Below are 27,320 nucleotides of genomic sequence, written 5' to 3' on the forward strand. Positions count from 1 at the left end.
TTTTTGAAATTACTATGGATCTTCATCAAGTAACGGCCGAATCAATCAGAAAATTCAAATAATAGTGCCCACACAGCACCAGATATTCATGGAATATTCCCTGTATATCATAAAACGAACGTATATATTCCAAATATTCATAGAATATTCTTGGAATATATACATGCCTTTAGAATATTCATAGAATATGCTTCAATGAATATGGCAGGATTATTCCCGAAAGAATGTGAATATAATGTCTATAAATGGATTATTCTCCCTTGAATATTCTAAGAATATTGTCGATCGAATATACCATATGGTATATTCTTAGAATATATCCCCACGGTATATTTTGGAATATTCTATACAATGGAATTTTGAATTATCTTATAATAACGTATTCAAATAATTCAACATTATTAAAAACAAAAATATTTGAAGATCTTAATCGAATGCATAACCTAATGTATATAACCCTGATAGTGTTAACCAGTTTTTGAACTCAAGATTCTGGATGAATTGCTCCAACAGCAACTGTTGGAAACGACAAAAAATTTGAATGGGCCAATAAATGAGCCAATTGCATCAATAAATTGGTTAATTCTCATCCTATTTGTCTTTTTGTATTTGAAATTATTTAATTACAAAGCGAAAAATCCTGGAAACAGAGAAATGGGGTAGTGAAGAATTGGAGTAAACGTTTCTCATTGGTCAATTGAAGTGTAGCGCGCGACAGTCGAATAAGCTCTGTGAAAGCGGCTGTCTCTTAATGCTTGGTACCTTTGCGTTAAATTCGACATTTGATTCAACATGGTGGTTGACGTGGCAGGTTCGCGTGTGTAATGCATGGTGTGTTGGTGTTATTATCAAAGTATAATTCTGTCACGTTCAGTGAACCATTTATAATTTGGGGTTGTCCAATTTGCAGTACAGCGAATAGTTTGATTTTGGATCTTCAAACAGGAGAGTTGCACCTATTCAGTCTTCAAGAAAAGTAAGTAAAATGCAATAGTATCGATAGTAAAGTCATGTTGATTAACCTACTATGCTTCATTTTAGGTTCGAGGAGAGTTGGTGCGTGGGATTTGTTGGTTTGACTAAGTACATGTTTGAAATAGAGTGATTTCAGTTGTGCATCTTCAATAGACAAAAGTAAGTGAATGACACATTCTTTTGTATCATTTGTTTTCATAATTTTTATCACTCGTTGGCTGCACTTTAATATTTGGGATAACGCCCACCAGGGGGAGTGGCATATCAATCGAAAGGGGACGATGAGAAGAACACAATGGTATGGGTTTTATCGCGAGGAAATAAGAGGAAAAAGATTTGAAAAATGTCAAAATTTTCTGACATGAACTAACCTAACCTAACCTAACCCAACCCAACCTAACCTAACCTAACCTAACCTAACCTAACCTAACCTAAACTAACCTAACCTAACTCAACCTAACCTAACCTAACCTAACCTAACCTAACCTAACCTGACCTAACCTAACCCGTGACATTTATATACTGCTTCGCCAATGAAATGGATTACGAGAAAGCCATCAAAGAGAGCAATATCCGTGACTACGAGACATCGAGTGCCACTGTAGCTGATTGGTACAGCTATTGTCAAGAAGTCTGTATGGTGGCCTTGAACGAGGTCTACAAAGAAGGCCAGATCGGAGGTGTCGGTCATATAGTAGAGATCGATGAAACCAAAGTTGGAAAAAGAGAGTACAACCGAGGTCGTAAAAGAGAAGGCCATTGGATACTCGGAATGATCGATAGAGATTAGAGATCTGCCCTGAAAACAAAAGGACCGCTGATGTTCTGATACCTCTGATCAAGAAGCACGTGACTCCGGGCACTGAAATTCACATCGACGGGTGGAAACCTTACCTATGCCTCTCCAATGAAGGATATGTCCACAAAACCGTTAACCACAGTAAGAAAGGCAAAGGACGGTTCGTCGATCAACAAACCGGTGCTCACACTCAGACAATAGAAGGAAGTTGGAAATGGTTGAAACACGATTTGGAAGAGCGTGGTTACAGTGGTGATGACCTGGCCATGCACATGTGCGAAAATCTCTGGCGTCGGGAAGTCCGTCACAATAAGTTGGATCCCTTCTTAGAACTCATTAAATGTATAAAAAGTCAGTTCAAACCAAAATATATGTAATAGAATAATATGAATAAAAAATATTTTTTGTCATTTCCTCGCGATGAAACCCATACCATTGTGTTCCTCTCATCGTCCCCTTTCGATTGATATGCCACTCCCCCTGGTGGGCGTTATCCCAAATACTAAAGTCCTGCCCACTCGTTTTCAAGATAGTATCAATTTGCCCAAAAGGAAACAGAGTGGTACCTGGTACAGGCAGGTGCGTCAAGGAACTGAAAACGTAATGAGTACTTTTCAACAAGACAATGCAAGTTGCTCTCCAAGTCATAAAATGTTGTAAATGTTCATGAGTAACCTATGCGAAAAATATCTATTTGATTTTTATTCCAGTTTTATTGTGCCACTTTCAAATAGTGATAATGAACGTTAATGTACATTTTGTTCCAGGTATCACTATTGAAACACTGGCTGATGCATTGTTGGACAAATAGAAGGAAAACTATTCTGGTGAGCAAAGTTTGAATAACTTTAAGTAAGTGAAATTCATTGAAAAACCCATCATACCACTCATTTTATTTACTTCATTTGTGGGTTTATTTTTTTAAGTGAGAAACCTAACCTAACCTATTTCTTGATGTAATTCATTTTTTCTTATTCAATGAAATGATATATTTATTATTTTTTAATTAGTGCTGATGAATTCACAGAGTTGTTATTTTAGTATATTTTTTAGTATACATTTGTTTGAGAGTAGGAACATCCTAATTTGAATACATTTCTAATATTTGTAATATGACAGTATTCAGAAATATTTTATTCAGTGAATAAATATTTTGAATTAGATTTTTTATTTTTAATATTGGTTGAAACGTCAAATATTTCAGTGTATATTGTTTTTAAAATATATTTGTTTATGAATATTATGTGTTTTATTACTTGTGTGAATCTTGCATCAAAATGCAATATATACATGCCTAATAGCGTTTACTCGTCACATTTTTGGAATATTCCAAATATTCCTAGAATATTTATAAAATGTATTTAAAGAATATTCTATGGTGTTTCCCTATTGTATATTCCTACAATAAACTAAGAATATCCTGAATATTTTATGAATATTCCTCGGGTTCTATTCCTGGAATATTCTTAATAGAATATATCTTACATATTCTAAGAATATTATAAGATATTCCAAGAATATTCCCATGGAATATTCTTAAAATATATCAAAGGTTCGCCAGGAGCACTTCCAGGGAATATTCTCCAGAAGATATATATATATATATATATATATATATATATATATATATATATATATATATATATATATATCTATGGCATATTCAGGGCATAATACTATTGTATTATGCCATGTATATTCATGAAATATACCTGGAATATCCATTGCTATGTGGGTGGAAGTGAAATAAAGTTAAGTTTGATTATTCAGTGTAGTCAATTATTGATCAACCCATGGAGAATAACTTAATATTCTATCAAGTGTTCACTCAAATATAGTTATTTCCAACTGGACCTACCGAATATCTTTCCATCAGTGAATTTCATATATGTTATTGTATTCGTTTGAAAATGTCCGTATAGGATGAAACTGCAGCAACGTTAGTAACAAATACAAGTGGTATAAAAACATAAGAAGTTTTATTTCTCAATTTTCATAATTACATTATAAGGACAGTGAGTTGTGTCAAGCAGCCCATGGTTGCAGAGAAGTACTCAAAGTGGGAGACTGAACTCACTTCAACAAAAACTGGTAACAAGGCTTAATTGGAAAACAATATTCCTATTTATAACAAGAACTATTCTTCTATCATGAATATTCATCCTGGGAATTGCTAAATAGACACTTCGTCATCGATGGTTTAAAATTATTGCAATGACCCAAAATGAAACCTGATTCTGTGACAAACATTGAATTCGGAAATTGCAGAAAATACGATTAATAAGATATGCGATGAATAAATGAAATTGAATATTGATCTGAGAATTTTTAATCGAATCACTATTTAATAATTTCCAAATTATTGATTTGAAATTGGAAAATTACTTCAAATTAAATTCAAAAAGTATTTTTTCATTCTTGAGAATTCATTTCGGACCACTCCAGATTCCTACAAGACATATTCATGAAAAGACCTGGTATCATCAAGACAAAGCAAGCGATGATGTACACGTGATTTGATCTAGTCCTACATTCAAATGTTTATGAATCCTGCAGACAATGGCAACAATACATTGTACAATGTATGGCAACACAAGTTACATTTCTGTTTCAAGAAAACCTCAAAAGTTGAAACTGTTACGGGCGAAATATTTACCGGGTCTTACCTTTTAACTTGCGATTACTAACACGGGTTGGACGATACGCAGTGAAAATCGATCGTCCGACCGTCGGGCCCGAAACCCCGTTCCACATAGCGGTCAACTAAATGAGTAGAACAAAGAACAATCAATATTAATTCGTACATAAATATTTTCATGAATAGTCAATTTAAATTTCAAAACTTCGGCTAAAAACTTTCTCAACTGAAAATTTTAAGTAAAGCCTTCAATTCCGCAATCTTGAAGTGATTAACCTCCGGATTATAACAGGGGAGCAGTGTTTTCTGTGTAATTTGTCGCGGATATTATTTTTAGATTTCGAAACGCTCAAGCTTCCTTGCCGAGACAATAATAGAAAACCACTGCTTTGAAACACATTTTGCGTCTACTATAGAAATCATTATTTATATAAACAGGTGCTGGATTCGTTTGCCTAGGGGCTATGTAGCTAGAGATATAGAATTTGCATTTAGATAAATACCGATTATCACTAACAACTACTATGAAGTCTTTTTGCTTGTTAAGTTTTTAATTTATATCTTAATACAGGCTGATTCACGGTGGACGTTAGACGTTTCTGGTGAACCAGACAACGGATCACTTTGAAAATTTAATGGAGGGCATATTCGGACATTCTCTAGCCAACTAAAATATTTTCGACAATGCGGTGTTGCCGCTTCTATTAGAAAGCAGTAGCAACTTTGAATTTTCAAATGGAACACTCTGTATATAATATTATTTTTGGAATCTCCAACAATTGCCCGACAACTTTTCTTGATATTTCCCTATACCTATCTGTTACCATTTTCGAAATAAAAATTAATTTCAATTTTTTTCTTCAAAAATCATGACTTCTAAAAATGCCGATATCTTTTAGTTAAGAAGTACTATGATATCGAAATTTGGTTTGGAGTTGTGTGATACTTGGACACTTCTCACACGTCAGCCTAATCTCCGTTACTTCAATACAGGGTGGTAAAAAAATACAGTTTTTTCGTTTGCTTGAAAAAGTTGCTGAAATTTGATTATTTTAAATGGAACACCCTGTATATTATTGAAAATTCGAAAAGCTGCTGAAATTTGCTTTCTTTCTATGTATATCATACCTATACCTAACTAGTCAAGTTTAGGACTTATGAACATTTATTTGTGAAAATGTCCCTTCAGAATGGTATTTCCATTCGGTATTTGGTAAGCAGGCCATGATTACTATTTGACAGTAGCGTTGTGACATTCTCCTAATAATATCGACATTTTCGTCACTTCAGAAGTTGCAAATACCTTCAAAACGATGGAACAAAACTATTCAAACGAAGTTCTTATGAATTTGTTTATTATATTTGGACAGTGTGACAAAATTATCAGCAGAACATGTAGAAAGTTCAATGAAATGTATCCGAATCTACCGCCAATGAACCTCAAGAAATTTATACGAATTCAGAACAATTTCAATTCATTTGGATCAACTTTAAAAGCACCAAGAAACTTGCCTCGACCCGTAACTTTCGAAGACAACCAGATTAATGTCTTAGCATATTTTCACGCATTTCCTGAGTCATCGATAAGAAGTGCTGAAGAAGATTTGGGTATAAAATATTCATCGGTTCAAAGAATCTTGCGAAGACATAAAATGCATGATTATAAATTCACCAAAATTCAAGCAATGAAGCCTCAACAGAGAGTAGAATTTTGTGAAATGTTGTTGACACGCATTCAAGAAGATCCACTTTTTTTAAATAAAATTATTTGGACTGATGAATCGAAATTTTCGAGAGAAGGGATTTTCAATAGAAAAAATCGTCATTATTGGTCCAGTGAAAATCCTCACGTCACAAAAGAAGCCGGATTTCAAGAAAAATTTAGTTTTAATGTCTTCTGCATGTTGATGGACAACAAATTGAGGTACGTGATATACGAGGAGTCATTAACATCCAGAAGCTATATGAATATTTTGGAGAATACTGTAGACAGTTTCGTGGATAATCTGCCACTCGAAGATTATCGAAACTGTTGGTACCAACTAGACGGAGCTCCTGCACATTGCACAAGAGAAGTGAGCGCAGAACTGGATAGACTATTTGACGATCGGTGATGAGGCGCTTGGGACCATGGAATTGGCCAGCGAGATCACCCGATCTTAATCCATTAGATTTTTATTTGTGGGGAATGTTTAAAGAAAAAGTTTACAAAATACCCGTGCGTTCGAGAGATGAATGTTAGAAAGGATTGCCCAAACATTTGAAGATTTGGATCCCAATGAAATCAAATCTGCCACCACGAAAGCAGTCAACACCCGCATTTTAAAGTGCTTCGAAGTGAACGGCCAGCGATTCGAACATATTTTGAAATATTCCACATGATTGTTTTTCTTTATTATAATTATTCATATCAATATTTCCAATTTCAAGTTTCTTGGTGCTTTTTTAAAGTTTATCCAAACATATTGAAATTGTTCTGAATTCGTATAAATTTCTTGAGGTTCATTGGCGGTAGGTTCGGTAGGTTCTCTCGGTGAAAGAAATGTAATAGCATATGATTGTAAATTGTTTACTCGCGTATATCAATTGGATAGAACGATATTCATGTTTTGTGGACAAAACTGGGAAATGCAGATAGATATTTGATTACCTTATGTAGAAAACATTTGTAGTAAATCACAATACATACACATACACAATAAGAAGGTGCAATCAAATTGGTAATAAACATAATACAAAAATTGTACATACAAGATTGAATGCTAAAATATAAAGATTGCAAATACCTGAAAGTTAAATATGATGAGAAACCAGAAGTTCAAGCAGAAAATTTACCAACATGTGTAGCAATACAGGTAGGTGTCCAGTTTATATTCGTCAAGAATGTAAAATGATATACTAATTAAAAACCGTTTGATCGCTTTCTTGAATTCATTTTTACTCATAATTTTCACCTCAATTGGGATTTTATTGAACAAGTTCTAATCAAGAGAATTACTAACTGATGCAAAAAGTCTATACCCAGGGGAGTTCTTGAGAGATTTTTTATGGTTTCCATCTGCATATTGCCCATGTATTCGTTGTTGAGAACGCATAGGTATTTTTTGGAATACCTATGAGCGTACAAAACACCGAACAACATGTATTTTAAAGGATTTTTTTAAGCCCATCATCTTCAATTTTGAGAGGTAACACTGCCATTTCAATTGAAAGTGCCCTCGTCACGCATTTGACTAAACTCTTTCACTATTTTGATTTATTGATCACTTCATATACAAACAATAAATAATTAATAATAATGAATAAATCATACGAAGCACATGGACCTGCTTGAACTTAAGGTAATGTTTGGGAACATGATTGCTCAAAATGTTGAACATTCCAACATTTTAGGAATATGTTATTTGAATGTTTTCCATGATTTTTAATAACACTGTAACAAAAATTAATTGCAAGCTTTTTTCCTATGATCTGTGAGCTATTTCGAGATATTTATTTCCACTTCCAATAAAGACCTCTTGAATTGGCAGTGGCCGAGTTCTCGAAAAGTTCTGCTAACTGTCTAGCGCGTAAAATGCAAAAAACATTGAAAACAAAAACGGTCATCAGAGTGCCCTAGACATCGTTACTCGAATGAGAATGCCATAAAAAGAAAAATGTCTAAAGAAAATTCCTGGCGTGATCCACCACAAAGTACAATGGCCGTAGCGCGGAGCCTAGATCAAATAATTATAGATCAAAGTTACATTTTATATTACTTCGGTGTAATGAACGTCGATGGTCGCTAGGGTTGTGGGGAGACCTTTGATGGAACTGATGAATATAAGAAGGGAAATGTTTTTCTAACCGACGCGCGACGAGTTATTTTACTTTGGGGTTATTTGAGATAATGGTTGATATAGTTATCTGTGGCTCTTTATTTTTCACTGTAACTTGTCGAATTCAATAATTTCACCTATCAAAAAAGAGCTAAGAAATTGTAGGCACCTTTATGTTTCGGAATGTAATTGCCTCCATTTCAGAATTGTCTAATGGTACTCACAGTTTTTTTTTAACTGGTTCGCTTCATTTTCAGATGTCCTCGACAGATATGACAGGACTTAAGAAATGTTAAATTGTTGTTGATTGGCTTCTGAAACATTCGTGTTTTCTGATATTAGTTTGCTGCAATTTCGCAAGTATCCATATCTTTCTTCATGACAGGTAGCCAAATAATATCCATTTCTGAGGAGCTATTCGGAATACACTTTTCTCCAGATATAAGAATATACGCTTATGTCTCTCAGTTTCATATATCTGGTGACGTCGTCTCGTTTCGCTGAACCACATGAAGAGATGTGTCACATAATATCTCTTTATACATATAAACAAAAACTGGAATTGGAATTGGAATTTTACCAATTCTATTTGAGTCTGCCCGGTACTGACGATGCCCAGTAGGCTGAAACAGCTGTATACCGGTAGCTCTTGAATTGAAATCAATATGGGAATGATCAAAGAGTACTTATCTATTTATTTATATATATTATATAAAATGTAAAGTGGTTTTTGTTAATAGTTATTGTGTAATTATTATTATTTTTTAATTTAGATAAAGTAAAAGTTTATTTCTGTTTGACTTTTATAATTATTATTGTTTTTATATCTGCTTTTTATTTGATGAAATAATAATTTAGATTCGGCTAGATTCTTATATTAAGTTGAAATCCCTATAACTCAATATATAGAGATTTTTCTCAACACCTCAGGTGGATTCAGACTCAAATACAAATATTACTTATCCAAAATGATCTGACTAGCAGGTGTTCCTGTGAATAATTTTGGGAAAGACACAACTGAATATAATAAAATGTAGAACAATTCAATCAAATGTAAAATTCAAATTATAAATATAAGTTTTGGGAAAGAAAGTTTTTGGCTTTCTACTACTCCATCTTGATACAAAAAAAGAAGGATGAGGGAGTCCTCCAAAGAAAGGAAGGAAGTAACTCTATACATGGATGTGTAGATCATGCAAAGAAGTAACTTTCATATAACCCCTTCAATTCAAATATAAGTTATCTAAAGAGAACAGCAATTAATTCTAAAAATGTTCTATGGCTACACCGAACTGATTTTCGTGGATAATGGAATGCACTAATAGTCTGTGAAGGGTCAGTTATCAATATATCAGGGGCACTGTGATTTTCTGCTTCAGCTCAACGGAAATTCTTGTATTTAATTGTTTCATTTAATTTGTCCAATTTATGTTCATGGACAATTTATTTTCTTATATTTAATTTTTGATGTGGAAAAGGTAAAAACCTGGTTTTACTCCAATGTGTTGTGTAGTGTAAATTTTCTCACCTCTGGATTCCTCTTCACTACTGCCGGGAATACTTTAAGCACTGAACTTGGACTAGATCTGGCTTATACTTGATTTTTATTATTCATGCATTCAATTACTATTATTCAATATAATTATATATGATTCTCTAACTTTTCTATTGAATTTTATTTAATTTTCTGGAGAGAATAATGTTGCGTGTCGTTCACTTTCGTTGCCTTGAGAAGAATCCTCTTGTTGATAAAAAGTTGAAAATCTTCCACCTTCCTTAGTTACCAACTATAAATTTTCCTAACTTCAATATCACAAAAATTATTTGTTCTACAGTTTTGCTACTTGTTCCTAAATTTAAATACATCTTTACTTAACAATTATTTGAATAGATGGTTAACCTCACTTATGTCTGTATCATCATCTGATGTCCGTAACTAGGGAAATGGTTTTCAACAATAAAATTCAAACTTTTCATCATTTTTTAATATTTACAACAAGTTTATGATGTTCTTTTCCAATTTCATTGAACAGATATAATTTTGTTTTCATTTGACATTAATTTACAACCTCTGTCAGCTGTCTGTTTCATGAAAATTAATAAATTTTGGTACACACATTTTGGAATTGAATTTCCCACTCTTTTGTTCTTGTTTCCTGTCAAGTCTGTAGATTTCTAAACATGTTCAGGGTGACCTCACTGTACTTCTTTATCTGAATTTTTCTGAGATGTTGTTAATATCTTCATCCATTGTTGTTATTGAGTCTTTTTATAACAAATACCTCAAGTATTAGATATATTTTTTTATAAACAAAAATATATCTCATACTTCCAATTATTATTATAAAATATTTTTATCGTTGTTTATATAAATAAATATCATGAATATTAAAAATTCCTCTGATTCTTTCATCATTTATATATTTTAATTTGTAACTATTCACATTATTTTCACTTTCAATTTCATATGGTCCTTCAAATATTGGAAGTAACTTTGCACATTCATGTTTTCAATAGTTACTCTATTAGCTCTTATTAACACTAATTGACATTTTTCAAATTATATATTTTTATGTATTTTCTTATTATTTATTGTTTTTGAATATCTCCTACCACTTTTATTTTGTTTCATCCCTACTTCTGTTAAAATGTCATAAAATGTTTTATTTTTTTCTCTCAACCATTTTCTGGGAGGATGTTGTCCCATCATTAAAAAATATGGACTGATTTCTGTAACCGTGTGTGACAATTGATTGAGATATTTTCCTACCTCTGGTAAATTATTGTCCCAATTTTGATGATCTTCTCTTGACTATATTCGGAGAAATTTGATCACCTCTTGAATATATCACTCAGATGGATTTGATTCCGAATGTCTTATGCTGGTGAATATAAATTTTATTTCATTTTTATGCCAAAAATGTTTAAATTCATGATTTTGAAAATATGTAGCATTATCCAAAATACATTTCTGAGGTTTACCTACTTCATTGAAATATTGTTGAAGACAATTAGTTATTACTTGTACATTAGTTCACTTACAAGGATATAATTTTATAAATTTTGTGAAGATGTCTACGATTAGAAGAATATGTTTATTTCTTATTTGTGGTTGATATGAGTTCACTAATAAAATCAATGGCAATTCCTATTAATTTATTTGTGGTGATAATATTTCTTTCAGATAAATCTAAGATCAAGTTCGTATCTATTGTTTATTACCTATTACATGCATTTGTTTATAAAAATTCGGTATTTTTTTGACTTTTTCGTATCTTTTGTGATCTTTAACTTGTTAAATTATGCAGATACAGTAATGAATTTGAAAATTTTTCAAGGGATGAATTGCCTGACAAATTACTGATCAACCATACTCTTATTGCTAATTGTTTAAACAATATACTTACTGTTTCTGTGTTCAGTTGACTGGAGCTCCGTTGAACATAAATGTTATAATATTATACATCAAAATTTTGTTTGTATATTTTATTTAAAACTGTTCCCGTTATATACTCAACAGTTCAATAGACTTCTCGTCGAGATTCTACTTAATTTTTTAAATTTTTTTTCGAAATTTCTTTCGTAAGAAAATAATTTTTTTTTGTCAAAGCATATAAGATATTTATAATAATGACTTAAAGTTCTTGAATAGTAATAAAATTAATTCGTATATTTCTTTTATTTATTTTCATCTTTTACAGTATTGCGATTGTTCTTTACGGTTTTCGTTTATATTTGACATTTTCTTCTTTTTTTAAAGGGAGAAATTCGGGAACAACTTGGCTCGTTAACGTTGGAAGTTGGAGAGTCTTCTACCGTTTCTTCGACAGCATAATATTCTTTCATTTGATCTTCTTCTTCGTCTTCTGAATCAGTATCCTTAAATCCAAAGATTTATCGTTTGAATCTTTCATAAGCTAATCGTTTTGTATTTCGCTTTTCTAACTTTATTTCCGAAATATATAATCAAAACCTTCATCTTCATCGTCTTCTTCATCTTCATTGGCGTTTCCATTAAGTTCAATAAGGTCAGTAGGATTTGAACAGCTCTCGCCTTTACATTCCTTACATGCTCTAGTACACTTCATCCCAGCTTTTTTGCAACTACAAGTATTGCTGCAATTTGAAGTTGAGCAACGGCAGTGTACTAGTTTTAATAAATCTATTGGTGCCAAAAGTTCTGTTGTTTTAATCGGTAAAAAAAGAGTTTCCGTTTTTTGCCATCCCCAGTCTTCAGGATTTTTGAAATTACCAAGCCATGTCTGCACTTGATAATAAGCTCTTAAAGAATGTTAATGCGTAGCAGAAGCTGTTGGTGGTAAAGTTGCCAAATTTACTGCGGTAGACTTTGTGACACCAGTCGAGAAGCGTTCGATTCTGCACTGGTTAATCGTATCTTCTTTAGCTGCAAATAATTTCATCATAACTCGCTCTCCAGCTTCTTTTATCTTGCTGACTGACGATTGAGGGCTATAAAACTTTTCTACTTTCAGTTTTGAAGTTGGGTCTTTCTGGATGCATTTTAGTAAGCCGTGTTTCCCTTTTCTAAATTTGGAACTTACTGTATCACACCCAGTGAAAGCATGGCTAAATAATAATAAATTCTTAAATTTGGAATTTTTGTCAGCTTCGTAAATTACATACGGTGTTTTTGAAATTTTTGGCTTCCACATAGCTATATATTTGTCACTAGGTGATAAAATACTACTGCGAAAAAATACAAATTTACGAAAATTCAATCGTAGTGTCATGAGGATCAAGAAAAAACAGATATATAATTTAAACAATTAGCAATAAAAGTATGATTAATTAGTAATTTGTTAGACAATTTATCCCTTAACAAAATTGTTCTCAAGTTTATTGCTGTATCTGTATAATTCAACAAGTTACAGATCACAAAAGATACGAAAAAGTAAAAAAATACCGAATTCTTATAAACAAAAGCATGTAATAGGTAATAAACAATAGATACGAACTTGATCTAAGATTTATCTGAAAGGGAAATTTATTCTCTATGAAATGCTACTATTGATCTTACTGATTCTTCTCTGTTAATTATGTTTCTCTCAGTTTGTTTTATTTTATTATTAATGTCTTTTACTTTTTCATTAATATTATTCTTATGTTTTCTAAGTTTATCTCTGGTTAATTTATTTTCCCTGTCAAATGTTTTATTCAACTTTTAATTTTCTGCCCTTCCTGCACTAACCCTTCTTCTACTTTATTATTACTCCCATGTACTTGGTGAATTTGTTCTTCACTTTCTTTTCTATGATCTTTCACCTTCTGTGAAATTTTTTCCACCTTTTCTTCTATGATCTTTTTATATTCTGCTAACATTTGTTTCAGATTATTATGATTTATTTCAATTTCTTTTTTTAATTTCTTTACATTATTTTTCTGTTCATCTAATTTTTCATACACCTTCTTCATATCTTCATTCCTGCTATCTGTCTCTTCATGTCTCATTATTTCCAATTTTTCCATATCTTGTCTTACTCTTTCCAGTCTTTACATATCTTCTTTCATGCTTTTTGTTTCTTAATTCCTCATTCTTTCCTCATTGCTGGCTTTTCTGTTCTGGTGTCTCCTATCTGCTGCGTTTCTTCTACATTTTCTTCAGTTGTCTGTTCACGCTGTTGACTCTTCTTAGTTCTTCTTGTATCCATTTTAATTTTTTTTTTTAGTGAATTCATTTAAAATTTAGATTATTTAGATTTTTCAATTTAGTTTAATAATTGAGCGGTACAATTGAGCTGTACAATTGAGTTGTACAATTGAGCTCTGCATTGGGCGACAATTTATTATAAAAGTGAAGTGGGTTTTGTAATTAACTTATAGTTATTATTATTGTTTTTATTATTAATGAAATGAAAATATTGATTTAGTTAGACTGTTATACTTATTATTGGTTTTATTGTTGTTTTTTCTTCAATGAAATAATAATTTTGCTTCGGCTAGACTCTTATGTTGAGTTGAAATCCTTATAACAATGTATAAAGATTTTTCTCAACACCTCAGGTGGATTCAGGCTCAAATACAAATGTTACTTACCCAAAACTAATCTGAATATCAGGTGTACTTGTAAATACATTTGGGAAAGACACAACTGAATATATGAAAATGTAAAACAGTGTAATAAAATGTAAAAACTAACTTCTAAATATAAGTTAACTAATGAGAACAGCAAATAACTCTAAAATGGTCTATGCTATACTGAACTAAGTAACGTGAATTACGGAACGCACTCACAGTTTATGAAATGTCAGTTAATCTTCTAGACACTCTGCAATTTTATACTCAATGAAAATTCTTGGATTTAATTTTTTTATTCAATTGACCGGTCTTTGTTCTTGGACAAATTATTTATTTATATATATATGCATATATTGGTAAATTTTCGTTATGTGGACACCCGGCGATTTTGAAAAAATTTTTGACTGTACTTACGTATTTTGATGCGTAGATTACGAATCCGAAAGAAAAAAGTGGCGCTCTCCCTTATTTAAAAAGTTACGGCCCTTCAAAGTTCAGAAAAGGGCAACTTTTCAGCCTTCTTTTTCACTAAATAAACTATTCAAAAACACAAGCATTTATTCACTAGGTCACCTTTACACCTTATTCCTCCTTCTTTAACACTTTTCACTTCAATAATCAACATTTTTCTTATGAAAATGTTAAAAAATGTACGGAGCTGCTTTTTGGTTACATATCACTGTATTTTACGTTTTTAAGGTTAATGATATGGTTGGTACGACTGATGCAGTCCATATTCCTGAAGTAATTCAAATGTTTTTTACCTTTATTCTTCAGATCGTAAATTGGTTTTTGGTGGTGTATTACGAATTTGAAATAGTAGGCGACGGCAAATACCAACCGCTTTTTTCTGAAATGTCACTAGTAACTAACCTAAAAATAGAATAATGTCACCAGGAGAAGCATTCGTTTTCAAATTAAGTTTTTTATAAGAAAAATATTGATTATTGAAGTGAAAAGTGTTAAAGAAGGAGGAATAAGGTGTAAAGGTGACCTAGTGAATAAATGCTTGTGTTTTTAAATAGTTTATTTAGTGAAAAAGAAGGCTGAAAAGTTGCCCTTTTCTGAACTTTGAAGGGCCGTAACTTTTTAAATAAGGAAGAGCACCGCTTTTTTCTTTCGGATTCGTAATCTACGCACCAAAATACGTAAGTACAGTCTAAAATTTTTTCAAAATCGCCGGGTGTCCACATAACGAAAATTTACCAAATTTTCATATTCACCGGATACTTCTCTGCTGTGCTGGAAATTCTCCACGGACTGAATTTCTCGATTGGATTTGGCTTATACAGGTTAGTTTTGTTATAACTTTATTCAATTATTATTATTCTATATAATTATTTTATTTTTTTACTAACTTTTCTATCAAATTTCATTTAATTCTAGGAGAAAATGATTTTGCGTGGCGTCCATTTTCGTCGCCTTGCGAAGAATGTTTATTGATGAAAAAGTTGAAAATCTTCCACTTTTCTTAGTTACCATATATAAATTTTTGTAACTTCAAATTTCCAACTTTTATATCTCAAAAACTATTTCCTCTACCAGTTTGCTACTTACTTCAAAATGTAGATACATATTTTCTTAACATTCGTGTAAATAGATGTTTAACCTCACTTATGTCTAAATATATTAATTTTTCGTAAGCATCATTTCATGCCCGTAACTAGGGAAATGGGCTACAACAATAAATTTCAAACTTTTCATCATTTCTAACTATTTACAACAAGTTTACGATGTCTCTTCCAATTTTATTCAACAGATATCATTTGACATTAATTTACAACCTCTGCCGGTTGTTTATTTTATGAAAATCAATAAATTTTGGTACAAACATATTGAATTTTGTATTTTCCGCTCTTTCATTCTTGTTTCATGGATTTCTAGAGATGTACAGGGTGATCTAACTGTACTTCTTTATAAGAATTTTCCTGAGATGTTGTGAATATCTCTATCCACTGTTGTTATGGAGTCATTTTATAACAATATATATAGACGATTATCTCTGGTGGAAATAACTTTCGTGAAATACGACTAACTGCTTTCCAGCTTTAATCGCTATTAAGCTTCAGCGGTTTGCACTCTGCTATGAGTGACGCCGCGCCGGTAACTCAATCTTATGTACTGATTATGTGGATTGTCATTTGGGATACCTATATATCAGGCAAAGTTAACCTGATCACCTAATTTGAATGATTTTTAAAAATTTTTTCATTGATTTGAATAAATGTTCATAAATTCTTCAACAGTATGAAAACATTCGCTACAAAAGAAACCTTCTTTTGAGCAATGAACACTTCAGTTCGACGCGAAAAAAATCCTCATACAATATCTTAATCTCGAACTTGTTAGCTATTCTTTGAATTCTTTAGATTTATCTTTACATTTACATTCTTTACTTGTTTGCATATTGTTCTGTATTCACATTTTCCTATTGCAGCTTTTTCCATAAAATGATCCCATATTGCTTCCTTCCTTCTTCCCGACATTAACATTATTAATATTCATTTTAAAATGAACTGTAAAAAAGACATAACTAGATCACTATCAGAGTAAGATATATACAACCATACAATGGAGAATGTTCCTCAATTTGGGTTATTACAGCAAATGCAAGTTTGAACAAAATAAAGTTGAGTTTAATTCATGAGTTTTTCAAATTAATTTCAAAAAATGTTCAAATTGATGTTTCAAATGTTGGGTTTTAATTTTTATAGGGATTTGTTCCTAATTCACATATTGGCAACAGCGCCTATATCAAGTTGAAATAATTTATACGTACCTAGAGATATTCTACTTTAAAAAAGGAAAATTATCTTTATAAATCAACAATAAAGGCAAAATATAAATTATAGTTCAATACCACCTCCACAAATCACATAAGCAACAGTTTTTTTATTATTTACTTATATAGGAGGAAGATAGGTTAGGTGCACAAAATGTCATATATCACAAAATGTCTCGGAACTCGGAACATAAGTAAACAGAACAGCACGCCTCTGGAATATGTCATCTTTATTTGTCTCATACAGGTAACAGATTCATTGTCCTTTATTAGCTATAACCGATGTTGCCAAATGGTGAAATAGAAACGAATCCCTTTAAATATTGAATGCATTATTTCATTCCTCTTTTTTAAGTATTTAAATAATAAAAAAAAAGAAGGTTGAAATGATAACTTTAAAATGCGTTATTTTAGAGCTCTTTTATGAAAACTACTTGATTTTCGTCAGGAGGAACATTCCCTATTATAGTCATTAGCAAAATGAGTTAAAAATCGATCCTCCCTGCTTTTATAAGTTCAAACTGTTTCCCGTTGAAGCAAGTCACGGCCTTAAGGGTTTCCGACAAGAATAAACCAATTCAATTTGACACAGGATTCGTCTTGTCAAGAGGACAAAACAAAATTAATTTCAAATAATTTATTGATATACATTTCACAACATACTCCTCACCTTTTTTTTTCCCAATCAGAACGAATTTAAGTTAATTTCTGTTGAGAAACAAAATGGATAATTGAAAGTTATACAAGATATATCCAAAAAAAAATTAAATTGGAAATATACAGTGGAAAACTGAGCTATGGAGAAAGGAAAAGTGCATTTTTAGATTGATGAACGTGTTTTTATCTGAGAACTGGCGAACCTTTCGTTTCTTTCAAATTTCAACCATAATCCGTTATATAAAATCAATGTTGTGAATATTTGAAGTACTCATTAGAAAACACAATCTTCGTTCCATTTTTCCAACCTCAACTTTTGTCTCATCCTTAAAATGAAAAATTTGGAAGGGCAAAAGTCATCTATCTAATCAAAGTTCCGATTAGTAATTTCTTGTACACAAATTAATTCATCCATACAGTCTGCTCAGAAGATCCAAAACAGTATCAAAATTTAACAACAAGCTATTTGAAAAAAATGGCTAGATAGCATCGATGAAGAAATTTTCCACATTTTTCAAAGTCTATTCGATTATCTCTGGTGAAAATAACTTTCGTGAAATACTACTAACTGCTTTTCTATTCCAGCTAGGTGTTGTTAGTTGCTTCAATCGCTCCATCAAGCTGCAGTGGCTTGTAATTGCTTTTGTAAATCCACCAGGAGATTTACAGCGAGGATTCATAGAAATCCGTGTTTCTGGTCGTCGAAAGGTAGCTTTGTTTTGTCGTCCGATTCGAGCCGAGGTTGGAAAAGTTAATTTGATGGTCTCTGATATTAGTGACGCCGCGCCGGTAACTCAATCTTCAACTCATTCTGGATTGTCGAGAAGGGGAGTGTAGTGATAAAATCTTGACGGTTTATGAAATCTATGAACCAAAGTAATCTAAACGTAATCAATGCCGTTGACGATCCTTGAAAAAATAAGAAAATAAATTGTATTCCAAAAAATCTGTTTGAAATCTGTTTTTCCGTTAACCAGCTGTCGCAACACTACGAATGACAACCCTCAGAAGTCTAAACTTGTGCGAGCTAACGACTAACGAGGTCTTACCTTTAAACGTGTGATTCCTAACACGGGTTGGACGATAGCGAGTGAAAATCGATCGTTCAGCCTGGGGCTTGAACCATCGACCAACACGGCGTCCCATTTGAGTGAGTAAACAAAGCACCCACGTCGAACCGACTGGCTACCGACCGAAATTATTGTATTCCAAAGTATAGACTCTGAATTCCTGTTCAGAGCATTTTCATTGCACTTTGAAGATGACTTCACAGTAAAAAAAGTTTAACAAATCAATATGAGCAAATGTGCTTAAGAACACAAGCTGGAAAGTTCACTCCGCAATATAAAATTCATCTGAGTAATCGTCTGACAGTCAACAAAAAAAAATATTGAATGTTTTTCCCGACTCCCATATGTAACTAGAATTATCACGTAGTTTTTTTAAGGACCAAACACAAGTACTACTGGAGATCCCTCAAGCTGCTCTAAGACCGGTGCCTGTGCCTGGAGATTAAATTCATTTGGTAAAACGTTTTCAGGAAGTTTATATCACATAAACGCAGTCGTCTAAATGAAATAGCAGAAGCAGAAAGCGAAATTGTCTGTCCTGAAATTATTATATACGGTTCGGAGACATTTATGTTTTTGGAAAAAACGGATGCCTGGGTTTTTGTGGAATTGAATTGAACCTAGTTACTTACTTCTATTCGAAATCAACTCTAGATCCTCATCAAGATATGCTGCCTACTACTGCCGGTTACCTGCAATCAAATGGAATGACGAAACAAGTGTGCTGTCGTCGACAAAGCAATATTTTGGATTCTTGTTTTTTTTCCAATGAGTCGTTGATATACAATTAAAAGAGGGTTGGAGAATATGGATCCCTGGAAACTACCAGCATTGATGGTAAAAGTATTTGTGAGATATCCATCGACGGCAACAGCAACAGCTCTTGACTATCCATGTTTCTCGATTGCGTTATTCCAAATATACGTGACATATGATAGAAGGTCGCCTGTTGATCTTTGTTTCCGGAAGCCATATTGATGATCGCTCGAAATGTTGAAGCCTTAAAATATTTGGGGATATGGTGGTTTACGGCTTTCTTCATGATCAATGTCAATGGTCAATGGAAATCAAGACAAAATAATCGAGAGAGCTAGTTGAAAGAAAGAAAATAATATAAAAAATGCGAAAAAATGAACAATGAGTGAGAAATTGAAATAATATAATAACGATAATTTCTAACACAGATTATGTGACCTAAAACTAACTAAATGAAAGTATGTAGGTAACTATTATCAATAAAATTGATAATTAAGATGAAAAATAATGAGAGAAATGCAAAATATAACAAATAAGAAAAAGTGTCCATACCTAGTCAGTCATGATCTCCCGAGAACTAGGATGCTAACTTGGTTAGCGAAACGCGCATCGGGAGACCGTATTTTTGTGTTGGGAAAGTGTTTTCAATAGATTGACTGAATTGAACACGTCCATATCTTAAGTTGATATTGAACTCTAGCTAGAATCAAAATCAAATTCTGAAGTAGAGTCGAAACAGTATTTCAACAGTATTTCACTATGTAGAGAGTTTATTGCATACTCTATGAAGATTGATTCGTTTGAAGAGTACACCAGAAAAAAATTAATTTAAAATCACACTACTTAACGCGTGAAATGAGTAGATGAACAAAACGAGATCTGGCGCACTTCAAGGTCGTGCGCCGCTGGTAGGTGTTTCAGAGAGAAACTTCAGTAACTGGAAGAGAGAAACGTGTGACGTTATCGTCACACGTTTGATGGAATGTATGATGGAATGAGTATCGTAGCGATTCAAGCGTGGAACTCCGCTCCTCGGCCCCCTTAGTACTCTAACAATGACGACGAAATGATAAAGAATAAAGGCACGGTCGAAACGTATGCGAATCAACGTATTTTGAAATGTTACTATCGAAGACTTCGCTCCCCCATTGCCCCCACGTTGAGTCCACAACGCGTAACCCCTCGACACTTTTGGGTGTCCTCTTTTTCCTTATGATGCTAACTTGGTTATCAAAGATGCGACTTAGTGTCCTTATAACATGTTGGAACGCTAGACTTCTGTTAAATCGACATGTTTTTTCTTAAATAATGTATTTTGACGCACCCTGTACACTTTGACGCCATGTTTTTTCTTTGATGATGTATTTTAAGACACCTCGTATACATTGAGGATCGCAAATCTGATTCATTATTATAAAATATATCACTTTTGCGCTTCCAATTTTCATCGAGTCGTATTCCTTACCCTTCACGCTTGATTTTGAAACCGGAAACGCTACATAACCTCATAAACAACGATTCATTTTACAACCAGCAACACCAAAATCGCTCTAGCAACGTAAAACGTCGATAACATCTCCATCTCTCTTCGCGTCGATTACGTCACACGTGTCTCTCGCTCTCACACACATACACACCTTTATATGATTTATTTGAAAGATTAATTCTTTCCCAAATCTAAATATATTTTTCTATCTTCAACACGATAATGACGTGACAATTTCTTTAACATTCTACGGAAATAAAAAAAATGCGGTCAAGTATAATGAATGAGTCAATTTCGTTCCCGACAAAAACATACGCTATAAATATCCATCATTTGCAATCATATCCAATATCTTACATTAGTGTTGAGGCTAAGGACAACGTCTACCACGCCGACGTCCTGGGTTCGATTCTCATAACTTTGAACTTTTTTTAATTAGAAGCACGTGCCAAGGGGGTCGAGGGGCGGAGAGAATGTCATGAAAATTTATCGTCTGGAACACAAAAAAAATCTCTCAAATTTCTACTCGTGAAACTCAACTAATTCATATTTTACTTCTGCAGTTTCTCGATCAAAATTGCTAAGGTCGAAAGTTATCCATGTAGCATATTAAATTCCAACCATAAATTCCAATAGGTCACTACTGCGCTCATTTTGTCAGAGACAGAAAAATTATCAAAGCTAAACCACCCCCTGTTTTCCGGATGTTGACAATTTCATGCGGGTTTACTTGAATGCGATGTTCTGAACAGTATTCCGCATTCCTCAGAAACTACAAATAAACTCGTTCGTATGAAAAGTTACATTCCAAATGAAATACTTGAAGACGCTGAGTGAGTAGTGAAACAAGATTGGAAATCATTTCATTCCTCGAGATGGTGAATTTACGTTCCAGAGGTCGGTCAGTCTTAATTTCACATACATTTATCATTTCACGTATGGCCCATTTTTTCCAAAAAAGTTCTCATTTTCAGTCCTCAACGATATTTCTTTTTTAGATTTCCATCGCCATTCTATTTTCATTGGCACATTTTTCCATTTTATATTTCATTTGATTTTTCTTCTTTGTAGTAGAATATCAGCAAAATATCTGTGAAAATGAGGAACCACTGACATATACGCCAAAAGTACTATTTCACTGGTCCTATCAGTGGTTGGTTTGAGCCGATTTCGGAACCTACCCCTTCTCACTTTCAACTTTGAAACGACCTTTATCTACCCTCAAAATTATCTCCACCCAAAACACTACCTCAAAAATACCTTGTCTGCGTCGTTGTGATGTTGTTGTGACGTAAGTCAGACTCAAAACACTCCCTTGACTATGTCGAGCGTCGTATGTAAAAGTCCCTTCGAAGACAACATCAATATATCCCTTTTTTTCAGAAACTACACCTCACGATTCGATCTCCACAAACTTTATTTGAAAAAGTATAATCACTAGCACAGTGCTAGCGAAACATGTTGTGATTATATTTTTTCAAATAAAGTTTGTGGAGATCAAATCGTGAGGTGTAGTTTCTGAAATTACTATGGATCTTCATCAAGTAACGGCCGAATCAATCAGAAAAATCAATATATCCAATTGACAAACAAACAGATAGTGAACAAGGAAACCCGTTTTAACGGATCCGTAGTTTATTTCGCTAAATTCACGTCAGCAATGTCTTCTCCAAAGGAATTTCTCAAGTATTCAACTAAAGGCAATTTTACTCACCGCGCCATTTCTTGGGAATCACTGCAGCACATAAAGGTGGTAGATACGATAGGTACTGCTAAAGATCCCTTCCCATCTTAAGGTTAGGCAGGAGGGAAATGGAGGGCGCAGCGCGTTTCATTTGTTTAATATTCGTTCTCGTTCTTGGGGTTAATTTTTTCAAGTGTTGAAGAAATCTGGCAGTATTTTTTCCAGGAGTGTGGTACTGAAATCTGAGAGTATCGAATGATAGAAGATTGCTTTGGGTTTTCAAAGAACTGTGAATTTCATGGGATCCTGCACCCGCATATTTTATTTTAGGTATGTTATTGTGATTGAAAGAATTACTTGGCGTACCCAAACCCTGCATACTAAGAGGCTTCTGTGTACAGTTGAAGTATTATGTTTGTATGTTCAGGTATGAACAAACCAATACTTACCAAGGTACAGCTACCGGACTGAGTCATGGCAGGTGGGAGAAATCGTATCTGCGTAAAGTTTGGGTCGGAACAAAGAAAGTATTAGGAAAAAAGGAATAGAAACTTTTGTTTGCAACTTTACGTTTACGGATCGAATAATCTAACAGACTGATAACAGATTTCTACACATCTACTGCACATCTTGAGAGAGGGGCTTCTCAGCGGCAGCTGTAAATAATATTTTATTGCTACCCTGATAATCGCTCAAACGGAAACACTACTCTCGTTACGTACGTTATGTACTATGAATAATTCTAGCAAAAGGACTTAATTTACAGTTTACACAGACTACTGCGAGAGCTGCAATGGGAGGCGGGGCAAATTCTAGAAATGAAAACTTCACTGGAGTTTGATATCACCAAAGTTTTAGTGCTAGGTGCTTCAAGTATTAAATAATTTATCGAGAATAAGCTATGGAGCATAATGACAAGTAAATATTGCCTCCATTGGAGCGACTATCACAGCAAACATTATTTATTTGATGCTCATCAAATTAGTGATATTCTCAGTGAAATCGGGAAGAACTGAAGTGAGAGGCCCGGTTTTGCCGGGTATGTCTACAGACACGTTCGCTTTATCAAAATGTGTAATGACAGGATTTCTGCTCATTTCGTTATATTCAGAAAAGGGCATGGAAAGTTTGGACGAAGAGATTTTTTGATAAAATAAAATATTTTTCCAAATATTATTGTGTGAAATGTCTTGTTTGAAGGAGTTTTATTGAACTTCTGCATAGGATAATGCTTACTAAAAATTCAAATATGTCTTCGTTCGAACCTTTCAATGCCTATGTAGCTTACAATAAGGCACTCAGTTTCCAAAAAAAAAAATAATGATAAGATCATATTTTGCAAAATTAAATTTATACAAACGCCACTAGTTAGGCAACTTATTCACATCAGATCATCGCTAGTTGTCTGAATTCAGGCGCGGTAGAATAATCAGAGAAAGTTTGCGGTAGTAGCCACGCCCCTAGAACAGCGGCGTGCGAATACATATTTTATTATTTCTTCAATAAAATGTAAATGGGATATTCCGAAATTCTTGGGAACAAATATTTAGTACTGGATATTTCACAGGAAGTGGTCAAAATTATAATTAAGGGTTAGAGCACATAACGTATATTTAGACAAGCTTTTATTTATAAGCTTTCAGGATTAGGTTCATTTGCAGGTAACAAACTTACCAACAATGTAAGAAATATTTCAAATTGAATTTGACCCAGTTCTAATCATCCGATTGATTTGAAATTTTGCAGGTGTACATAATCCCGGTGACAATGTATTATGAAATTTTTGTTAATATAAAAAACAAAATGGAGACTTCATATGGCAAACGAGTTTTTTGATTATAGTCCGATTCAAATCAAATTTGGTATCTAGGGGTTTTTGGGGTCGGAGATTATGATTCTCATGTCAAAATTGGGAAATTCAACGTGGTGGCTCCAGAATGGTGGACGAGTTTTGTGATTATCGCCCGATTTATTCAAAATTGGAATCTGGTGGTTTTCAAGGTAGGCGATTTAGATTTTTTTTTTAAAAAATTAAGATGGAGGCGAAATAAACGGGAAAAAAATGTTATTTGTAGTTGTCAATAACAAGAGAAATAAAAAGTTGAAAATAAAAATAATAAAAAAACATTTTCAAACAAATTCTTTTATACACACACAAAAAAAAAGAAAAACAATTATTTATTGTTTGATCTAGGTTATTCTGTGAGTTTTTCATTTTAAACTATATACTCAATTTTTCGTTTAGAATCTAGGTCTGTCTCGTATTCACTTGACTTGCATCAAACTGCTGCGCTAACGAGAGATTGCGAAATTATTGTCATATCGTATTGCTATAGGTCTAGTGACATCTGACTCATTTTCTGAATATAGGTATTTACTTTTTGAAAATACTTCACCTTCCACTGATTTCTATCATTTTGCAAAATACTGGGTGTTCTATAAATGATCGGTAAAATTTATACTTACATAATAGAATATAAGTAGTTTAGATTGTCAATGTCAATAAGTTATTTCAAAAATGACGTACCATACGTCACTTTTACTTTAGGGAGGAAAAGTACGACTTTGCTTCCTACAATGAGGTCAGGAAATGTATACTTCCGATAGAGGTAAGCGAAAAACATATTCATTGTTTATTTCTCAGTACATTTTTTTCCTAATAAAAGTGTGTGTATTACTTGAAACCCAAAGTGAACTACGTGCAAATACACAAAGAAACAAAAATGCAAAATATTTCTCTTTGTCACAACTTGGGGAGTTTAAAAATAGAAATAAAAAAGTTATATTATCAAAACAATTTATTTGCAGTAAAACAATCAATTATTGAACTTTATCTTCGAAGATAAACATGAAAACAACAATAAAAATTAATTGGCGCTCGGGCGACTTCATTGATTCCAGTGGCACATTTGCTTTTTCAGCTGCAGGAAAACCCGAAAAAACCTACGACACCACATCATCTGAAGATCTTGAACTGTCAATCTCCTCTCTCTCTCATAAAACAAAATGTAGGGTGTCTCCAGAGGCTCCAATAGATTCAATGCATCGCCAGAACACTTCGTGAAACGACTATCGTCAAACTTAAACCAGCCCGTTTCGTCTACGACCAAGACGCAATAATGACCAAATTCAACGTCAGAACCACAGTGAACAATGGCTGCATGAATATTATAACACTGGTCTGCTAGATTGAAATGGTCATCTATTTCGAACCTTCGAAAGAGTTTTTTGCTTCCGTCAGAGGTTGAGTCTTGTTTGAATATTATCAGTGTTATTATTAGATTGACTGGTGCCTCAGCTATACTTGTTTCCTTATATCAGTCAGTTAGTTTGGCGCATGTTTGGCAATACAGTCCATCATCACCTGTTGAAAATTTCATTTTCAGATGATTTAACAATAAGCTTTGCACGGACTGGATATTAGTCATATTAGGAAACGCTAGATGAAGTTTCAGATATTCACGTAAGTTTTTGCTACCTCTTGAACATTTACTACAAAGTAAACAAGTAATGAATTTTCCAGAAAAATATTTATAAACACAAGACGAGATAGACTGTACGGAATCATTCAATCCGGAGCGGTCAGGAGTATTGATTTTGCTATTGTTTTGCTCACGAAGAGTATTCAACAAGAACCCCAAGAATTCGGAACAATCCTCTTGTTGTCTTAACGAGTATCTAGTGGACTTCAAAGACTCCAGGAAATCGGTTGGAGGGAAAGATGATACATTCTTACGAAACTGCAGCTGCATGAACAGGTGTTTGAGTTTGATGAATAAGTAGGAAATATTCCCCTTCTCGTTCATCATTAAAACCTCGTTGTTGAAATTCTTCGTCATGAACAACACTTGTAAAATGCTACTCATGTAGCAAATGTTTCCTAAATCATCCAATCCAATGTTCTTCTTTAGATTTTCAGGATAACTCTACTGATTCGTAAGGAAGAACAAGTTTCACAGAATCTCCATAAGAACCATTTCTCAAGCTGTGAAGAAGGGTTTCGTAGAGGGATCGATTCGGCTCTTGCTTCATGAAGCTCTTCCACTGAAAGGGAATCAGAACTACGAGGACTGCATCTCATATTTGGGTCCATTGTCCATTGACTGCACTGAAAAAGAAGAAGGTGGATCAATCACTTGTGAAATAACCTTGATAGGAGACTGATGAATATCCACGTATCTCGGCTTGTTTCGAAGAGATTTCAGTTCCGTACTGAATCTGGTTTTTTGCAACATTCACCATTTTTTGCCTGGCCCTCTTTTTAACTCAAATTTTGCGACGACGTGTGTATCTCTCCTCAATTTATTTTAATAGTGCAGGCATTCTACCTGTTAGCGATTGAGATAAAATGGACACAAAATGTTTTATATTCCATTCCACAGCAGAAGCTTCACATCTTGCTTGAAAGAATCATCTTGAACAATAATTGATCCGTTTTCCACCTATGTGTTTACAAATGATGGAATTAAATTGTTCAACAGTATTCGTATCGACATTATATAATAAACTTTCGGAATGCATAGCATGATATTTGACTGGGACCATCATTATTTCGTATAAAGCTGAAAGAAAATGATAAATTAGTATACAATTCACATACCATCAATGTTTTAAGTTGA

At 33.2% G+C, this 27,320-nt stretch overlaps 1 protein-coding gene and 1 long non-coding RNA gene across 5 annotated transcripts in view; both read right to left on the reverse strand.

Moving 5' to 3' along the window:
* Positions 1-27,320, reverse strand: part of dally (division abnormally delayed protein) — a 670,712-nt gene that overhangs the window by 71,997 nt on the left and 571,395 nt on the right. The gene's annotated exons all lie outside the window — the stretch shown is intronic.
* LOC111506616 (uncharacterized) overlaps positions 22,550-27,320 on the reverse strand; it is a 30,999-nt gene continuing 26,228 nt past the window's right edge. For both annotated transcript variants that reach the window (XR_012468119.1, XR_012468118.1), the window contains one exon: positions 22,550-27,263. This is a non-coding gene — a long non-coding RNA (uncharacterized lncRNA). The remainder of the gene's footprint in view (positions 27,264-27,320) is intronic.

Source organism: Leptinotarsa decemlineata, unplaced genomic scaffold, assembly GCF_025532065.1.
Source record: "Leptinotarsa decemlineata unplaced genomic scaffold, Ldec_3_MD MMD2_tig00026375_RagTag_RagTag, whole genome shotgun sequence".
In the NCBI taxonomy this organism is placed as follows: Eukaryota; Metazoa; Arthropoda; class Insecta; order Coleoptera; family Chrysomelidae; genus Leptinotarsa; species Leptinotarsa decemlineata.